Source organism: Phyllobates terribilis, unplaced genomic scaffold (genome assembly GCF_046119375.1).
Source record: "Phyllobates terribilis strain yellow unplaced genomic scaffold, ASM4611937v1 Scaffold_7__3_contigs__length_470593459, whole genome shotgun sequence".
NCBI lineage: Eukaryota > Metazoa > Chordata > Amphibia > Anura > Dendrobatidae > Phyllobates > Phyllobates terribilis.
This window is the reverse complement of record NW_027362767.1, coordinates 24166041-24186525: the sequence shown is the minus strand read 5'-3', so window position 1 is coordinate 24186525 and position 20485 is coordinate 24166041.

The window sequence follows — 20485 nt, the reverse complement described above, 5'->3', positions numbered from 1 at the left end:
TTTTCTGCATCTAGCTCTGAAAAAATATTTAGGCTTCTAGCAGTGTGTGGGACTTGTTCTATGAGTCCATCTATACTGACCTCCATCAGGTTGCAAATTCAATCTAATTTTTTTCTGCATCTTGCTCTGAAAAAATATTTAGGCTTCTAGCAGTGTGTCATATTTGGTCTATTAGTCCATCTAAACTATCCTCCACCAGGTTGAAAATTAAAAGTATTTTTTATCTGCATCTAGCTCTGAAAAAAAATTTCAGCTTCAACCAATGTGTGGGTCTTGGTCTATAAGTCCATCTATACTAACTTCCACCAGGTTGCAAATTAAAAATAATTTTTATCTGCATCTATCTGTGAAAAAATATTTCAGCTTTTAGCAGTGTGTGGGACTTGTTCTATTAACCCATCTATACTAACCTTCACCAGGTTGCAAATTAAAATATTTTTTATCTGCATCTAGCTCTGAAAAAATATTTAGGCTTCTAGCAGTGTGTGGGACTTGGTCTTTTAGTCCATCTATACTAACCTCCACAGGGGTTGAAATTAAAATTATTTTTTATCTGCATCTAGCTCTGAAAAAATATTTCAGATTGTAGCAGTGTGTGGGACTTGTTCTATTAGTCCATCTATACTAACCTCCACCAGGTTGCAAATTCAATATAATATTTTTCTACATCTAGCTCTGAAAAAATATTTAGGCTTCTAGCAGTGTGTGGGACTTGTTCTATTAGTCCATCTATACTGACCTCCATCAGGTAGCAATTTCAATCAATTTTTTTTCTGCATCTAGCTCTAATAAAATATTTAGGATTCTAGCAGTGTGTGGGGCTTGTTCTATTATTCCATCTATACTGACCTCCATCAGATTGCAAACTCAATCTAATTTTTTTCTGCATCTAGCTCTGAAAAAATATTTAGGCTTCTAGCAGTGTGTGGGACTTGGTCTATTAGTCTATCTATACTAAACTCCACCAGGTTGCAAATGAAAAATATTTTTTATATGCATCTAGCTACGAAAAAATATTTAGGCTTCTAGCAGTGTTTGGGACTTGGTCTGTTATTCCATCTATACTAACCTCCACCAGGTTGAAAATTAAAAATAATTTTTATCTGCATCTAGCTCTGAAAAAATATTTCAGCTTGTAGCAGTGTGTGGGACTTGTTCTATAAGTCCATCTATACTAACATCCATCAGGTTACAAATTCAATATAATATTTTTCTGCATCTAGCTCTGAAAAAATATTTAGGCTTCTAGCAGTGTGTGGGACTTGTTCTATTAGTCCATCTATACTAACCTCCACCAGGTTGCAAATTCAATATAATATTTTTCTGCATCTAGCTCTGAAAAAATATTTAGGCTTCTAGCAGTGTGTGGGACTTGTTCTATTAGTCCATCTATACTGACCTCCATCAGGTTGCAAATTCAATATAATATTTTTCTGCATCTAGCTCTGAAAAAATATTTCAGCTTGTAGCAGTGTGTGGGACTTGTTCTATTAGTCCATCTTTACTGACCTCCATCAGGTTGCAAATTCAATTTAATTTTTTTATGCATCTAGCTCTGAAAAAATATTTAGGCTTCCAGCAGTATGTGTGACTTGGTATATTAGTCCATCTATACTAACCTCCACCAGGTTGCAAATTAAAAATATTTTTTTTCTGTATCTAGCACTGAAAATATATTTAGGCTTCTAGCAGTGTGTGGGACTTGTTCTATTAGTCCATATTTACTGACCTCCATCCGGTTGCAAATTCAATTTAATTTTTTTCTGCATCTAGCTATGAAAAAATATTTAGGCTTCTAGCAGTATGTGTGATTTGGTCTATTAGTCCATCTATACTGACCTCCATCAGGTTGCAAATTAAAAATAATTTTTATCTGCATCTAGCTCTGAAACAATATTTCAGCTTGTAGCAGTGTGTGGGACTTGTTCTATTAGTCCATCTATACTAACCTCCACCAGGTTGCAAATTCAATATAATATTTTTCTGCATCTAGCTCTGAAAAAATATTTAGGCTTCTAGCAGTGTGTGGGACTTGGTCTATTAGTTGATCTATACTAACCTCCACAAGGTTGCAAATTAAAAATAATTTTTATCTGCATCTAGCTCTGAAAAAATATTTCAGCTTCTACCAGTGTGTGGGTCTTGGTCTATTAGTCGATCTACACTAACCTCCTCCAGGTTGCAAATTAAAAATAATTTTTATCTGCATCTAGCTCTGAGAAAATATTTCAGCTTGTAGCAGTGTGTGGGACTTGTTCTATTAGTCCATCTATACTAACCTCCACCAGGTTGCAAATTAAAAATATTTTTTATCTGCATCTAGCTCTAAAAAAAATATTTAGGCTTCTAGCAGTGTGTGGGACTTGGTCTATTAGTCCATCTATACTAACCTCCACCAGGTTGCAAATTAAAAATATTTTTTATCTGCATCTAGCTCTGAAAAAAATATTTAGGCTTCTAGCAGTGTGTGGGACTTGGTCTATTAGTCCATCTATACTAAACTCCACCAGGTTGCAAATTAAAAATATTTTTTTTCTGCATCTAACTCTGAAAAAACATTTCAGATTGTAGCAGTGTGTGGGACATGTTCTATTAGTCCATCTATACTAACCTCCACCAGATTGCAAATTCAATATAATATTTTTCTGCATCGAGCTCTGAAAAAATATTTAGACTTCTAGCAGTTTGTGGGACTTGTTCTATTAGTCCATCTATACTGACCTCCATCAGGTTGCAAATTCAATCTAATTTTTTTCTGCTTCTAGCTCTGAAAAAATACTTCAGCTTCTAGCAGTGTGTCGGACTTGTTCTATTAGTCCATCTGTACTAACCTCCACCAGGTTGCAAATTCAATACAATATTTTTCTGCATCTAGCTCTGAAAAAATATTTAGACTTCTAGCTGTGTGTGGGACTTGGTCTATTAGTCCATCTATACTGACCTCCATCAGATTGCAAATTCAATCTAATTTTTTTCTGCATCTAGCTCTGAAAAAATATTTAGGCTTCTAGCATTGTGTGGGACTTGGTCTATTAGTCCATCTATACTAACCTCCACCAGGTTGCAAATTCAATATAATATTTTTCTGCATCTAGCTCTGAAAAAATATTTACTTTTCTAGCAGTGTGTGGGACTTGGTCTATTAGTCCATCTATACTATCCTCCACCAGGTTGAAAATTAAAAATATTTTTTTCTGCATCTAGCTCTGAAAAAATATTTCAGCTTCAACCAGTGTGTGGGTCTTGGTCTATTAGTCCATCTATACTAACCTCCACCTGGTTGCAAATTAAAAAGATGTTTTATCTGCATCTAGCTCTGAAAAAATATTTCAGCTTGTAGCAGTGTGTGGGACTTGTTCTATTAGCCCATCTATACTATCCTTCACCAGGTTGCAAATTAAAAATATTTTGTATCTGCATCTAGCTCTGAAAAAATATTTAGGCTTCTAGCAGTGTGTGGGACTTGGTCTATTAATCCATCTATACTAACCTCCACCAGGTTGCAAATTAAAAATAATTTTTATCTGCATCTAGCTCTGAAAAAATATTTCAGATGGTAGCAGTGTGTGACTTGTTCTATTAGTCCATCTATACTAACCTCCATTAGGTTGCAAATTCAATATAATATTTTGCTACATGTAGCTCTGAAAAAATATTTAGGCTTCTAGCAGTGTGTGGGACTTGGTCTATTAGTCCATCTATACTAACCTCCATCAGGTTGCAAACTCAATCTAATTTTTTTCTGCATCAAGATCTGAAAAAATATTTAGGCTTCTAGCAGTGTGTGGAACTTGGTCTATTAGTCCATCTATACTAACCTCCACCAGGTTGCAAATTAAAAATAATTTTTATCTGCATCTAGCTCTGAAACAATATTTCAGCTTGTAGCAGTGTGTGGGACTTGTTCTATTAGTCCATCTATACTAACCTCCACCAGGTTGCAAATTCAATATAATATTTTTCTGCATCTAGCTCTGAAAAAATATTTAGGCTTCTAGCAGTGTGTGGGACTTTTTATATTAGTCCATCTATACTGACCTCCATCAAATTGCAAATTCATTCTAATTTTTTTCTGCATCTAGGTCTGAAAAAATATTTAGGCTTCTATCAGTGTGTGGGACTTGGTCTATTAGTCCATATATACTATCCTCCACCAGGTTGAAAATTAAAAATATTTTTTTCTGCATCTAGCTCTGAAAAAATATTTCAGCTTCAACCAGTGTGTGGGTCTTGGTCTATTAGTCCATCTATACTAACCTCCACCTGGTTGCAAATTAAACAGATGTTTTATCTGCATCTAGCTCTGAAAAAATATTTCAGCTTGTAGCAGTGTGTGGGTCTTGTTCTATTAGCCCATCTATACTATCCTTCACCAGGTTGCAAATTAAAAATATTTTGTATCTGCATCTATCTCTGAAAAAAATATTTAGGCTTCTAGCAGTGTGTGGGACTTGGTCTATTAGTCCATCTATACTAACTTCCACCAGGTTGCAAATTAAAAATAATTTTTATCTGCATCTAGCTCTGAAAAATTATTTCAGATGGTAGCAGTGTGTGTGACTTGTTCTATTAGTACATCTATACTAACCTCCACCAGGTTGCAAATTCAATATAATATTTTTCTACATCTAGCTCTGAAAAAATATTTAGGCTTCTAGCAGTGTGTGGGACTTGGTCTATTAGTCCATCTATACTAACCTCCATCAGGTTGCAAACTCAATCTAATTTTTTTCTGCATCTAGATCTGAAAAAATATTTAGGCTTCTAGCAGTGTGTGGAACTTGGTCTATTAGTCCATCTATACTAACCTCCACCAGGTTGCAAATGAAAAATATTTTTTATCTGCATCTAGCTCCGAAAAAATGTTTAGGCTTCTAGCAGTGTGTGGGACTTGGTCTATTAGTCCATCTGTACTAACCTCCACCAGGTTACAAATTAAAAATAATTTTTATCTGCATCTAGCTCTGAAACAATATTTCAGCTGGTAGCAGTGTGTGGGACTTGTTCTATTAGTCCATCTGTACTAACCTCCACCAGGTTGCAAATTCAATATAATATTTTTCTGCATCAAGCTCTGAAAAAATATTTAGGCTTCTAGCAGTGTGTGGGACTTGTTCTATTAGTCCATCTATACTGACCTCCATCAGGTTGCAAATTCAATCTAATTTTTTCCTGCATCTAGCTCTGAAAAAATATTTATGCTTCTAGCAGTGTGTGGGACTTGTTCTATTAGTCCATCTATACAGACCTCCACCAGGTTGAAAATTAAAAATATTTTTTATCTGCATCTAGCTCTGAAAAAATATTTCAGCTTCAACCAGTGTGTGGGTCTGGGTCTATTAGTCCAACTATACTAACCTCCACCAGGTTGAAAATTAAAAATAATTTTTATCTGCATCTAGCTCTGAAAAATATTTCTGTTTGTAGCAGTGTGTGGGACTTGTTCTATTAGTCCATATATACTGACCTCCATCAGGTTGCAAATTCAATCTAATTTTTTTCTACATATAGCTCTGAAAAATATTTAGGCTTCTCGAAGTGTGTGGGACTTGTTCTATAAGTCCATCTATACTGACCTCCATCAGGTTGCAAATTCAATCTAATATTTTTCTGCATCTAGCTCTGAAAAAATATTTAGGCTTCTAGCAGTGTGTGGGACTTGGTCTATTAGTCCATCTATACTAACCTCCACCAGGTTGCAAATTAAAAATATTTTTTATCTGCATCTAGCTCTGAAAAATATTTCAGCTTATAGCAGTGTGTGGGACTTGATCTATTAGTCCATATATACTAACCTCCACCAGGTTGCAAATGCAATATAATATTTTTCTGCATCTAGCTCTGAAAAAATATTTAGGCTTCTAGCAGTGTGTGGGACTTGTTCTATTAGTCCATCTATACTGACCTCCATCAGGTTGCAAATTCAATCTAATTTTTTTCTGCATCTAGCTCTGAAAAAATATTTAGGCTTCTAGCAGTGTGTGGAACTTGATCTATTAGTCCATCTATACTAACCTCCACCAGGTTGCAAATTAAAACTGTTTTTTATCTGCATCTAGCTCTGAAAAAATATTTAGGCTTCCAGCAGTGTGTGGGACTTGGTCTATTAGTCCATCTTTACTAACCTCCACCAGGTTGCAAATTAAAAATAATTTTTATCTGCATCTAGCTCTGAAACAATATTTCAGCTTGTAGCAGTGTGTGGAACTTGTTCTATTAGTCCATCTATACTAACCTCCACCAGGTTGCAAATTCAATATAATATTTTTCTGTATCTAGCTCTGAAAAAATATTTAGGCTCCTAGCAGTGTGTGCGACTTGTTCTATTAGTCCATCTATACTAACCTCCATCAGGTTGCAAATTCAATCTAATTTTTTTCTGCATCTAGCTCTGAAAAATATTTAGGCTTCTAGCAGTGTGTGGGACTTGGTCTATTAGTCCATCTATACTAACCTCCACCAGGTTGCAAATGAAAAATATTTTTTATCTGCATCTAGCTCCGAAAAAATATTTAGGCTTCTAGCAGTGTGTGGGACTTGGTCTATTAGTCCATCTGTACTAACCTCCACCAGGTTACAAATTAAAAATAATTTTTACCTGCATCTAGCTCTGAAATAATATTTCAGCTTGCAGCAGTGTGTGGGACTTGTTCTATTAGTTCATCTATACTAACCTCCACCAGGTTGAAAATTCAATATAATATTTTTCTGCATCTAGCTCTGAAAAATATTTAGGCTTCTAGCAGTGTGTGGGACTTGTTCTATAAGTCCATCTATACTGACCTCCATCAGGTTGCAAATTCAATCTAATTTTTTTCTGCTTCTAGCTCTGAAAAAATATTTAGGCTTCTAGCAGTGTGTGGGACTTGGTCTATTAGTCCATCTATACTAACCTCCACCAGGTTGCAAATTAAAAATATTTTTTATCTGCTTCTAGCTCTGAAAAATATTTCAGCTTATAGCAGTGTGTGGGACTTGTTCTATTAGTCCATCTATGCTAACCTCCACCAGGTTGCAAATTCAAAATAATATTTTTCGGCATCTAGCTCTGAAAAAAATTTTCAGCTTGTAGCAGTGTGTGGGACTTGTTCTATTAGTCCATCTATAGTGACCTCCATCAGGTTGCAAATTCATTCTAATTTTTTTCTGCATCTAGCACTGAAAAAATATTTAGGCTTCTAGCAGTGTGTGGTACTTGTTCTATTAGTCCATCTATACTAACCTCCACCAGGTTGCAAATTCAATATAATATTTTTCTGTATCTAGCTCTGAAAAAATATTTAGGCTCCTAGCAGTGTGTGCGACTTGTTCTATTAGTCCATCTATACTGACCTCCATCAGGTTGCAAATTAAAAATAATTTTTATCTGCATCTAGCTCTGAAACAATATTTCAGCTGGTAGCAGTGTGTGGGACTTGTTCTATTAGTCCATCTGTACTAACCTCCACCAGGTTGCAAATTCAATATAATATTTTTCTGCATCAAGCTCTGAAAAAATATTTAGGCTTCTAGCAGTGTGTGGGACTTGTTCTATTAGTCCATATATACTGACCTCCATCAGGTTGCAAATTCAATCTAAATTTTTCCTGCATCTAGCTCTGAAAAAATATTTAGGCTTCTAGCAGTGTGTGGGACTTGTTCTATTAGTCCATCTATACTGACCTCCACCAGGTTGAAAATTAAAAATATTTTTTATCTGCATCTAGCTCTGAAAAAATATTTCAGCTTATAGCAGTGTGTGGGACTTGTTCTATTAGTCCATCTATGCTAACCTCCACCTGGTTGCAAATTCAATATAATATTTTTCTGCATCTAGCTCTGAAAAAATTTTTCAGCTTGTAGCAGTGTGTGGGACTTGTTCTATTAGTCCATCTATAATGACCTCCATCAGGTTGCAAATTCATTCTAATTTTTTTCTGCATCTAGCACTGAAAAAATATTTAGGCTTCTAGCAGTGTGCGGGACTTGGTCTATTAGTCCATATATACTAACCTCCACCAGGTTGCAAATTAAAAATCATTTTTATCTGCATCTAGCTCTGAAACAATATTTCAGCTTGTAGCAGTGTGTGGTACTTGTTCTATTAGTCCATCTATACTAACCTCCACCAGGTTGCAAATTCAATATAATATTTTTCTGTATCTAGCTCTGAAAAAATATTTAGGCTCCTAGCAGTGTGTGCGACTTGTTCTATTAGTCCATCTATACTGACCTCCATCAGGTTGCAAATTAAAAATAATTTTTATCTGCATCTAGCTCTGAAACAATATTTCAGCTTGTAGCAGTGTGTGGGACTTGTTCTATTAGTCCATCTGTACTAACCTCCACCAGGTTGCAAATTCAATATAATATTTTTCTGCATCAAGCTCTGAAAAAATATTTAGGCTTCTAGCAGTGTGTGGGACTTGTTCTATTAGTCCATCTATACTGACCTCCATCAGGTTGCAAATTCAATCTAATTTTTTCCTGCATCTAGCTCTGAAAAAATATTTAGGCTTCTAGCAGTGTGTGGGACTTGTTCTATTAGTCCATCTATACTGACCTCCACCAGGTTGAAAATTAAAAATATTTTTTATCTGCATCTAGCTCTGAAAAAATATTTCAGCTTCAACCAGTGTGTGGGTCTGGGTCTATTAGTCCATCTATACTAACCTCCACCAGGTTGAAAATTAAAAATAATTTTTATCTGCATCTAGCTCTGAAAAATATTTCTGTTTGTAGCAGTGTGTGGGACTTGTTCTATTAGTCCATATATACTGACCTCCATCAGGTTGCAAATTCAATCTAATTTTTTTCTGCATATAGCTCTGAAAAATATTTAGGCTTCTCGCAGTGTGTGGGACTTGTTCTATAAGTCCATCTATACTGACCTCCATCAGGTTGCAAATTCATTCTAATTTTTTTCTGCATCTAGGTCTGAAAAAATATTTAGGCTTCTAGCAGTGTGTGGGACTTGGTCTATTAGTCCATCTATACTATCCTCCACCAGGTTGAAAATTAAAAATATTTTTTTCTGCATCTAGCTCTGAAAAAATATTTCAGCTTCAACCAGTGTGTGGGTCTTGGTCTATTAGTCCATCTATACTAACCTCCACCTGGTTGCAAATTAAAAAGATGTTTTATCTGCATCTAGCTCTGAAAAAATATTTCAGCTTGTAGCAGTGTGTGGGTCTTGTTCTATTAGCCCATCTATACTATCCTTCACCAGGTTGCAAATTAAAAATATTTTGTATCTGCATCTAGCTCTGAAAAAAATATTTAGGCTTCTAGCAGTGTGTGGGACTTGGTCTATTAGTCCATCTATACTAACTTCCACCAGGTTGCAAATTAAAAATAATTTTTATCTGCATCTAGCTCTGAAAAAATATTTCAGATGGTAGCAGTGTGTGTGACTTGTTCTATTAGTACATCTATACTAACCTCCACCAGGTTGCAAATTCAATATAATATTTTTCTACATCTAGCTCTGAAAAAATATTTAGGCTTCTAGCAGTGTGTGGGACTTGGTCTATTAGTCCATCTATACTAACCTCCATCAGGTTGCAAACTCAATCTAATTTTTTTCTGCATCTAGATCTGAAAAAATATTTAGGCTTCTAGCAGTTTGTGGAACTTGGTCTATTAGTCCATCTATACTAACCTCCACCAGGTTGCAAATGAAAAATATTTTTTATATGCATCTAGCTCCGAAAAAATATTTAGGCGTCTAGCAGTGTGTGGGACTTGGTCTATTAGTCCATCTGTACTAACCTCCACCAGGTTACAAATTAAAAATAATTTTTATCTGCATCTAGCTCTGAAACAATATTTCAGCTGGTAGCAGTGTGTGGGACTTGTTCTATTAGTCCATCTGTACTAACCTCCACCTGGTTGCAAATTCAATATAATATTTTTCTGCATCAAGCTCTGAAAAAATATTTAGGCTTCTAGCAGTGTGTGGGACTTGTTCTATTAGTCCATCTATACTGACCTCCATCAGGTTGCAAATTCAATCTAATTTTTTCCTGCATCTAGCTCTGAAAAAATATTTAGGCTTCTAGCAGTGTGTGGGACTTGTTCTATTAGTCCATCTATACTGACCTCCACCAGGTTGAAAATTAAAAATATTTTTTATCTGCATCTAGCTCTGAAAAAATATTTCAGCTTCAACCAGTGTGTGGGTCTGGGTCTATTAGTCCATCTATACTAACCTCCACCAGGTTGAAAATTAAAAATAATTTTTATCTGCATCTAGCTCTGAAAAATATTTCTGTTTGTAGCAGTGTGTGGGACTTGTTCTATTAGTCCATATATACTGACCTCCATCAGGTTGCAAATTCAATCTAATTTTTTTCTGCATATAGCTCTGAAAAATATTTAGGCTTCTCGAAGTGTGTGGGACTTGTTCTATAAGTCCATCTATACTGACCTCCATCAGGTTGCAAATTCAATTTAATTTTTTTCTGCATCTAGCTCTGAAAAAATATTTAGGCTTCTAGCAGTGTGTGGGACTTGGTCTATTAGTCCATCTATACTAACCTCCACCAGGTTGCAAATTAAAAATATTTTTTATCTGCATCTAGCTCTGAAAAAATATTTAGACTTCCAGCAGTGTGTGGGACTTGGTCTATTAGTCCATCTTTACTAACCTCCACCAGGTTGCAAATTAAAAATAATTTTTATCTGCATCTAGCTCTGAAACAATATTTCAGCTTGTAGCAGTGTGTGGTACTTGTTCTATTAGTCCATCTATACTAACCTTCACCAGGTTGCAAATTCAATATAATATTTTTCTGTATCTAGCTCTGAAAAAATATTTAGGCTCCTAGCAGTGTGTGCGACTTGTTCTATTAGTCCATCTATACTAACCTCCATCAGGTTGCAAATTCAATCTAATTTTTTTCTGCATCTAGCTCTGAAAAATATTTAGGCTTCTAGCAGTGTGTGGGACTTGTTCTATAAGTCCATCTATACTGACCTCCATCAGGTTGCAAATTCAATCTAATTTTTTTCTGCATCTAGATCTGAAAAAATATTTAGGCTTCTAGCAGTGGGTGGAACTGGGTCTATTAGTCCATCTATACTAACCTCCACCAGGTTGCAAATGAAAAATATTTTTTATCTGCATCTAGCTCCGAAAAAATATTTAGGCTTCTAGCAGTGTGTGGGACTTGGTCTATTAGTCCATCTGTACTAACCTCCACCAGGTTACAAATTAAAAATAATTTTTACCTGCATCTAGCTCTGAAAAAATATTTCAGCTTGCAGCAGTGTGTGGGACTTGTTCTATTAGTTCATCTATACTAACCTCCACCAGGTTGAAAATTCAATATAATATTTTTCTGCATCTAGCTCTGAAAAATATTTAGGCTTCTAGCAGTGTGTGGGACTTGTTCTATTAGTCCATCTATACTGACCTCCATCAGGTTGCAAATTCAATCTAATTTTTTTCTACATCTAGCTATGAAAAATATTTAGGCTTCTAGCAGTGTGTGGGACTTGTTCTATAAGTCCATCTATACTGACCTCCATCAGGTTGCAAATTCAATCTAATTTTTTACTGCTTCTAGCTCTGAAAAAATATTTAGGCTTCTAGCAGTGTGTGGGACTTGGTCTATTAGTCCATCTATACTAACCTCCACCAGTTTGCAAATTAAAAATATTTTTTATCTGCATCTAGCTCTGAAAAATATTTCAGCTTATAGCAGTGTGTGGGACTTGTTCTATTAGTCCATCTATGCTAACCTCCACCAGGTTGCAAACTCAATATAATATTTTTCGGCATCTAGCTCTGAATAAATTTTTCAGCTTGTAGCAGTGTGTGGGACTTGTTCTATTAGTCCATCTATAGTGACCTCCATCAGGTTGCAAATTCATTCTAATTTATTTCTGCATCTAGCACTGAAAAAATATTTAGGCTTCTAGCAGTGTGTGGTACTTGTTCTATTAGTCCATCTATACTAACCTCCACCAGGTTGCAAATTCAATATAATATTTTTCTGTATCTAGCTCTGAAAAAATATTTAGGCTCCTAGCAGTGTGTGCGACTTGTTCTATTAGTCCATCTATACTGACCTCCATCAGGTTGCAAATTAAAAATAATTTTTATCTGCATCTAGCTCTGAAACAATATTTCAGCTGGTAGCAGTGTGTGGGACTTGTTCTATTAGTCCATCTGTACTAACCTCCACCAGGTTGCAAATTCAATATAATATTTTTCTGCATCAAGCTCTGAAAAAATATTTAGGCTTCTAGCAGTGTGTGGGACTTGTTCTATTAGTCCATATATACTGACCTCCATCAGGTTGCAAATTCAATCTAAATTTTTCCTGCATCTAGCTCTGAAAAAATATTTAGGCTTCTAGCAGTGTGTGGGACTTGTTCTATTAGTCCATCTATACTGACCTCCACCAGGTTGAAAATTAAAAATATTTTTTATCTGCATCTAGCTCTGAAAAAATATTTCAGCTTATAGCAGTGTGTGGGACTTGTTCTATTAGTCCATCTATGCTAACCTCCACCTGGTTGCAAATTCAATATAATATTTTTCTGCATCTAGCTCTGAAAAAATTTTTCAGCTTGTAGCAGTGTGTGGGACTTGTTCTATTAGTCCATCTATAATGACCTCCATCAGGTTGCAAATTCATTCTAATTTTTTTCTGCATCTAGCACTGAAAAAATATTTAGGCTTCTAGCAGTGTGCGGGACTTGGTCTATTAGTCCATATATACTAACCTCCACCAGGTTGCAAATTAAAAATCATTTTTATCTGCATCTAGCTCTGAAACAATATTTCAGCTTGTAGCAGTGTGTGGTACTTGTTCTATTAGTCCATCTATACTAACCTCCACCAGGTTGCAAATTCAATATAATATTTTTCTGTATCTAGCTCTGAAAAAATATTTAGGCTCCTAGCAATGTGTGCGACTTGTTCTATTAGTCCATCTATACTGACCTCCATCAGGTTGCAAATTAAAAATAATTTTTATCTGCATCTAGCTCTGAAACAATATTTCAGCTTGTAGCAGTGTGTGGGACTTGTTCTATTAGTCCATCTGTACTAACCTCCACCAGGTTGCAAATTCAATATAATATTTTTCTGCATCAAGCTCTGAAAAAATATTTAGGCTTCTAGCAGTGTGTGGGACTTGTTCTATTAGTCCATCTATACTGACCTCCATCAGGTTGCAAATTCAATCTAATTTTTTTCTGCATATAGCTCTGAAAAATATTTAGGCTTCTCGCAGTGTGTGGGACTTGTTCTATAAGTCCATCTATACTGACCTCCATCAGGTTGCAAATTCAATCTAATTTTTTTCTGCATCTAGCTCTGAAAAAATATTTAGGCTTCTAGCAGTGTGTGGGACTTTGTCTATTAGTCCATCTATACTAACCTCCACCAGGTTGCAAATTAAAAATATTTTTTATCTGCATCTAGCTCTGAAAAATGTTTCAGCTTATAGCAGTGTGTGGGACTTGATCTATTAGTCCATATATACTAACCTCAACCTGGTTGCAATGCAATATAATATTTTTCTGCATCTATCTCTGAAAAAATATTTAGGCTTCTAGCAGTGTGTGGGACTTGTTCTATTAGTCCATCTATTCTGACCTCCATCAGGTTGCAAATTCAATCTAATTTTTTCCTGCATCTAGCTCTGAAAAAATATTTAGGCTTCTAGCAGTGTGTGGGACTTGTTCTATTAGTCTATCTATACTGACCTCCACCAGGTTGAAAATTAAAAATATTTTTTATCTGCATCTAGCTCTGAAAAAATATTTCAGCTTCAACCAGTGTGTGGGTCTGGGTCTATTAGTCCATCTATACTAACCTCCACCAGGTTGAAAATAAAAAATAATTTTTATCTGCATCTAGCTCTGAAAAATATTTCTGTTTGTAGCAGTGTGTGGGACTTGTTCTATTAGTCCATATATACTGACCTCCATCAGGTTGCAAATTCAATCTAATTTTTTTCTGCATATAGCTCTGAAAAATATTTAGGCTTCTCGCAGTGTGTGGGACTTGTTCTATAAGTCCATCTATACTGACCTCCATCAGGTTGCAAATTCAATCTAATTTTTTTCTGCATCTAGCTCTGAAAAAATATTTAGGCTTCTAGCAGTGTGTGGGACTTTGTCTATTAGTCCATCTATACTAACCTCCACCAGGTTGCAAATTAAAAATATTTTTTATCTGCATCTAGCTCTGAAAAATATTTCAGCTTATAGCAGTGTGTGGGACTTGATCTATTAGTCCATATATACTAACCTCCACCAGGTTGCAATGCAATATAATATTTTTCTGCATCTAGCTCTGAAAAAATATTTAGGCTTCTAGCAGTGTGTGGGACTTGTTCTATTAGTCCATCTATACTGACCTCCATCAGGTTGCAAATTCAATCTAATTTTTTTCTGCATATAGCTCTGAAAAAATATTTAGGCTTCTAGCAGTGTGTGAAACTTGATCTATTAGTCCATCTATACTAACCTCCACCAGGTTGCAAATTAAAAATATTTTTTATCTGCATCTAGCTCTGAAAAAATATTTAGGCTTCTAGCAGTGTGTGGGACTTGGTCTATTAGTCCATCTTTACTAACCTCCACCAGGTTGCAAATTAAAAATAATTTTTATCTGCATCTAGCTCTGAAACAATATTTCAGCTTGTAGCAGTGTGTGGTACTTGTTCTATTAGTCCATCTATACTAACCTCCACCAGGTTGCAAATTCAATATAATATTTTTCTGTATCTAGCTCTGAAAAAATATTTAGGCTCCTAGCAGTGTGTGCGACTTGTTCTTTTAGTCCATCTATACTGACCTCCATCAGGTTGCAAATTAAAAATAATTTTTATCTGCATCTAGCTCTGAAACAATATTTCAGCTCGTAGCAGTGTGTGGGACTTGTTCTATTAGTTCATCTGTACTAACCTCCACCAGGTTGCAAATTCAATATAATATTTTTCTGCATCAAGCTCTGAAAAAATATTTAGGCTTCTAGCAGTGTGTGGGACTTGTTCTATTAGTCCATCTATACCGACCTCCATCAGGTTGCAAATTCAATCTAATTTTTTCCTGCATCTAGCTCTGAAAAAATATTTAGGCTTCTAGCAGTGTGTGGGACTTGTTCTATTAGTCCATCTATACTATCCTTCACCAGGTTGCAAATTAAAAATATTTTGTATCTGCATCTAACTCTGAAAAAATATTTAGGCTTCTAGCAGTGTGTGGGACTTGGTCTATTAGTCCATCTATACTAACCTAAACCAGGTTGCAAATTAAAAATATTTTTTATCTGCATCTAGCTCTGAAAAAATATTTCAGCTTCAACCAGTGTGTGGGTCTGGGTCTATTAGTCCATCTATACTAACCTCCACCAGTTTGAAAATTAAAAATAATTTTTATCTGCATCTAGCTCTGAAAAATATTTCTGTTTGTAGCAGTGTGTGGGACTTGTTCTATTAGTCCATATATACTGACCTCCATCAGGTTGCAAATTCAATCTAATTTTTTTCTGCATATAGCTCTGAACAATATTTAGGCTTCTCGCAGTGTGTGGGACTTGTTTTATAAGTCCATCTATACTGACCTCCATCAGGTTGCAAATTCAATCTAATTTTTTTCTGCATCTATCTCTGAAAAAATATTTAGGCTTCTAGCAGTGTGTGGGACTTGGTCTATTAGTCCATATATACTAACCTCCACCAGGTTGCAAATGCAATATAATATTTTTCTGCATCTAGCTCTGAAAAAATATTTAGGCTTCTAGCAGTGTGTGGAACTTGATCTATTAGTCCATCTATACTAACCTCCACCAGGTTGCAAATTAAAAATATTTTTTATCTGCATCTAGCTATGAAAAAATATTTAGGCTTCTAGCAGTGTGTGGGACTTGGTCTATTAGTCCATCTTTACTAACCTCCACCAGGTTGCAAATTAAAAATAATTTTTATCTGCATCTAGCTCTGAAACAATATTTCAGTTTGTAGCAGTGTGTGGGACTTGTTCTATTAGTCCATCTATACTAACCTCCACCAGGTTGCAAATTCAATATAATATTTTTCTGCATCTAGCTCTGAAAAAATATTTAGGCTTCTAGCAGTGTGTGGGACTTCTTCTATTAGTCCATCTATACTGACCTCCATCAGGTTGCAAATTCAATCTAATTTTTTTCTGCATCTAGCTCTGAAAAATATTTAGGCTTCTAGCAGTGTGTGGGACTTGTTCTATAAGTCCATCTCTACTGACCTCCATCAGGTTGCGAATTCAATCTAATTTTTTTCTGCATCTAGCTCTGAAAAAATATTTAGGCTTCTAGCAGTGTGTGGGACTTGGTCTATTAGTCCATCTATACTAACCTCCACCAGTTGGCAAATTAAAAATATTTTTTATCTGCATCTAGCTCTGAAAACTATTTCAGCTTATAGCAGTGTGTGGAACTTGTTCTATTAGTCCATCTATACAAACCTCCACCAGGTTGCAAATTCAATGTAATATTTTTCTGCATCTAGCTCTGAAAAAATATTTCAGCTAGTAGCACTGTGTGGGACTTGTTCTATTAATCCATCTATACTGACCTCCATCAGGTTGCAAATTCCATCTAATTTTTTTCTACATCTAGCTCTGAAAAAATATTTAGGCTTCTAGCAGTGTGTGGGACTTGGTCTGATAGTCCATCTATACTAACCTCCACCAGGTTGCAAATTAAAAATATTTTTTATCTGCATCTAGCTCTGAAAAATATTTCAGCTTGTAGCAGTGTGTGGGACTCGTTCTATTAGTCCATCTATACTAACCTCCACCAGGTTGCAAATTCAATATAATATTTTTCTGCATCTAGCTCTGAAAAAATATTTAGGCTTCTAGCAGTGTTTGGGACTTGTTCTGTTAGTCCATCTATACTGACCTCAATTAGGTTGCAAATTCAATCTAATTTTTTTCTACATCTAGCTCTGAAAAAATATTTAGTTTTCTAGCAGTGTGTGGGACTTGGTCTATTAGTCCATCTATACTGACCTCCATCAGGTTGCAAATTCAAAATAATTTTTATCTGCGTCTAGCTCTGAAAAAATATTTCAGCTTGTAGCAGTGTGTGGGACTTGTTCTATTAGTCCATCTATACTAACCTCCACCAATTTGCAAATTCAATATAATATTTTTCTGCATCTAGTTCTGAAAAAATATTAAGGCTTCTAGCAGTGTGTGGGACTTGTTCTATTAGTCCATCTATACTAACCTCCACCAAGTTGCAAATTCAATATAATTTTTTTCTGCATCTAGCTCTGAAAAATTATTTAGGCTTCTAGCAGTGTGTGGGACTTGGTCTATTAGTTCATCTATACTAACCTCCACCATGTTGCAAATTAAAAATATTTTTTATCTGCATCTAGCTCTGAAAAAAATATTTCAGCTTGTAGCAGTGTGTGGGACTTGTTCTATTTAGTCCATCTATACTAACCTCCACCAGGAAAGGGGATTAGGTGTGTTGGGAAGGGAAAAAAAGGTTGTGTCCGTGGGGTAGGTGTTAAAGCAACAGTAACTTCTGCAGAAGAAAGACCATCTTCCAGCCAAACTAAGATGTCTACTTCTTTTATTGGACAATGTGATAAGATCCCTTTCTTACTGCCACGCCAATCGCTACAAATTCCAGATGAGGCACAAAAACAGCAGGTGCTTCAACGGATATCAAGTGCTCCTTTAAGTGGGCTCTCCTCCACCTCAACTTCAACATCACAAATACTCCAGTCCTCAGAGGTGTCAGCCCAATCGCACTTGCTTACTCACAGCTCCCAAGTCTCCAGCTGCCCGTCTGAGTATGGGGTAGAACAGATGGTTGAGTCTGCAGAGCTGTTTACTCATACTATAGCCTGGGAAACAGAGGTTGGCTCCAGAGCTTCTGTGAATCCAGATGAGGAAATGATCTGCACTGATGCCCAGAATCTTTATGAGTCAGATCCAGAACCAGACGCAAAAGGTTCTGACCATAATGTAGACCCTCGTTCCCAAACTGTAACTCCTGTTGGTGGAGACAATGAGGAAGACGATGATGAGACTCAAATACCTGATTGGAGCGACAACTTTAGTTTTTTGTCAGGGCAGGAACAGGTTGGCTCTGAGGACAACGGGTGTGATAACACACAGGGTGATGATGACGATGTTGGAGATCTAACTTACTGTCAACCCACAGTCAGCCAAGAGATGAGGTCAGCAGAGGAGGTGGAGGACGATGCTAGTGATGACTAGTGTTGAGCCACCCCCGTAGTGTTCGAGTTCGGTTCGGTTCGTCGAACACCCCTGTGTTCGCCGAACTGTTCGTCGAACTGTTCGTCGAACACCTTCGAACACCGTTAAAACCAATGGCAGGCAAACAAAAACACATAGAAACACATAGAAAACACCTTCAAAGGTGTCCAAAAGCTGACAAACTGCTCAGAAGACATAACTAATGTAGCGCTGGCGTCCCTGCCCTCTGCTAGGCAGGGACGCTGCTCCCCTCACCGCTCTGCTCCGTGCCCGGCGTCCTCTCCCCGCTCTGCTGTCAGCGCGCGCTCCTTCCCGGCGTCCTCCTCCCGCTCTGCTCTCAGCGCGCGCTCCTTCCCAGCCCCTGTGCTTAGGGCGCGCGCGCGCGCGCTCCCCTCCTCTTAAAGGGGCCGCGCGCGCCGTCCTAAGGAGTCCCCGGCCAATGGCCGGAGGACTTCATCATATATAAGGCACCTCCTCCAAAATGGAGGTGCCCGAGCAATGTTGTTTGCACCTGTGTCTCACCTGTGCTTCAGCCCTCAGGTCCCGTTGCCAGTTACCTGCCAGTTACCTGCCAGTTTCCTGCTAGTTACCTGCCTGATTCCTGCCTGAATACTTGTTACCTGTCTGCCAGTCTGAGGTCCGACGGTCTGCCTTACTACTCCTGTCAGTCTGTCTAAAGGACCAGCCTGCCCGCTCACCTGGGAGCGCATACCAGTTACCTGCCTGCTTGCCTGAGGTCCGACGGTCTGCCTTACTACTCCGGTCAGTCTGTCTATGGACCAGCTTGCCCGCTCACCTGGGAGCGCTTCTCCGTTATCTGCCTGCTTGCCAGCCTGGAGGCTCCGTTGTCACGTGCTGTGACCACCAGCTATCTTAGAGACTCTTGCCCGCTCACCTGGGAGCGCATCTCCGTTACCTGCCTGCTTGCCAGCCCGGAGGTCCCGTTGTCACGTGCGGTGACCACCAGCTATTCCAGAGACTCTTGCCCGCTCACCTGGGAGCGCTTCTCCGTTACCTACCTGCCTGCCAGCCCGGAGGTTCCGCCGTCACGTGCCGTGACCACCTGCTATTCCAGAGACTCTCGCTTGCTCACCTGGGAGCACACATCTACCATCTGCCATCACAGGTCGTACCTACCCCTTACCTAGAGACTGCCACCCGCTCCCTTACAAGGGCCGCCCCCTTGTATAGTAGCTCAGAGGTTCCGCCTCCCGGACCCGTTACAGTTTGCTCGGGCCATGGAACCCGGTGGCACCCAAGCTCCCTCGCTCTCGGACCTCTGTCTTGAACTGTCCCGTCAGAGGTCCCAACAGGAGGCCATCCTGGGTCACCTGCGGAATGTTAATACTCGCCTGAACACTCTGTCTGATCCACCAACAACCTCCGCCAGTGCCATATCTTGCAATCCGGCAGCTCCGCTGCCCACTAATACTATGGTATCCTACCCCGGACCCCGGCTTTCTGCACCTCCTCGCTTCGGAGGCGACCCCGTCCAGGCTCGGGGCTTCATAAATCAGTGCACCCTGCACTTTGAACTTTTGTCCCATCAGTTTAATTCCGACCGGGCCAAAATTGCCTTTATCATGTCCCATCTCACCGGGGAGGCCCTGGCCTGGCTAAATCCTCTATGGGAGAGAGGAGACCCCCTGGTGTCCAACTTGCCTGCCTTTCTCTCGGCTTTCCGGAAAGTCTTCGACGAACCCGGACGGAAGACCTCATCCGCATCCTCTCTGCTACGCCTCCGTCAGGAGGGTCTCACCGTGGGCCAATATGCCATACGGTTCCGCACCCTTGCCTCGGAGCTGGCCTGGGATAACGACGCTCTGGTATCCGTCTTCTGGGAGGGTCTGTCCGGTCGTATTAAAGATGAACTTGCTGGTCGGGACATTCCTACCTCTCTCGATGATCTAATAACCCTTGCCACCCGGATTGACCTACGGTTCCAGGAGCGTGCCAAAGAGGTCACCCGTGAGAGAAGGATTCCACGTTTAGCTCCTACTTTCCAGAAACCCGTCATTCCCTCCATCTCTCCCCAGGTACACTCTCCTGAACCTATGCAGGTCGACCAGACCAAGATGGTCAAAACCCGTCAGGACTTACGCCGTGCCGAGGGGAGCTGCTTCTACTGTGGCAGTAAGGAGCACCGGATCCGTGCCTGCCCGGAGAGGTCAGGAAACGCCTGTGTCTAGGTTCGCTCAGAGAGGTCCACCTAGACAAGAATAAATCCTCTCCATCCCTGCTGTTGTCAGTTTCGATCATCTACGGG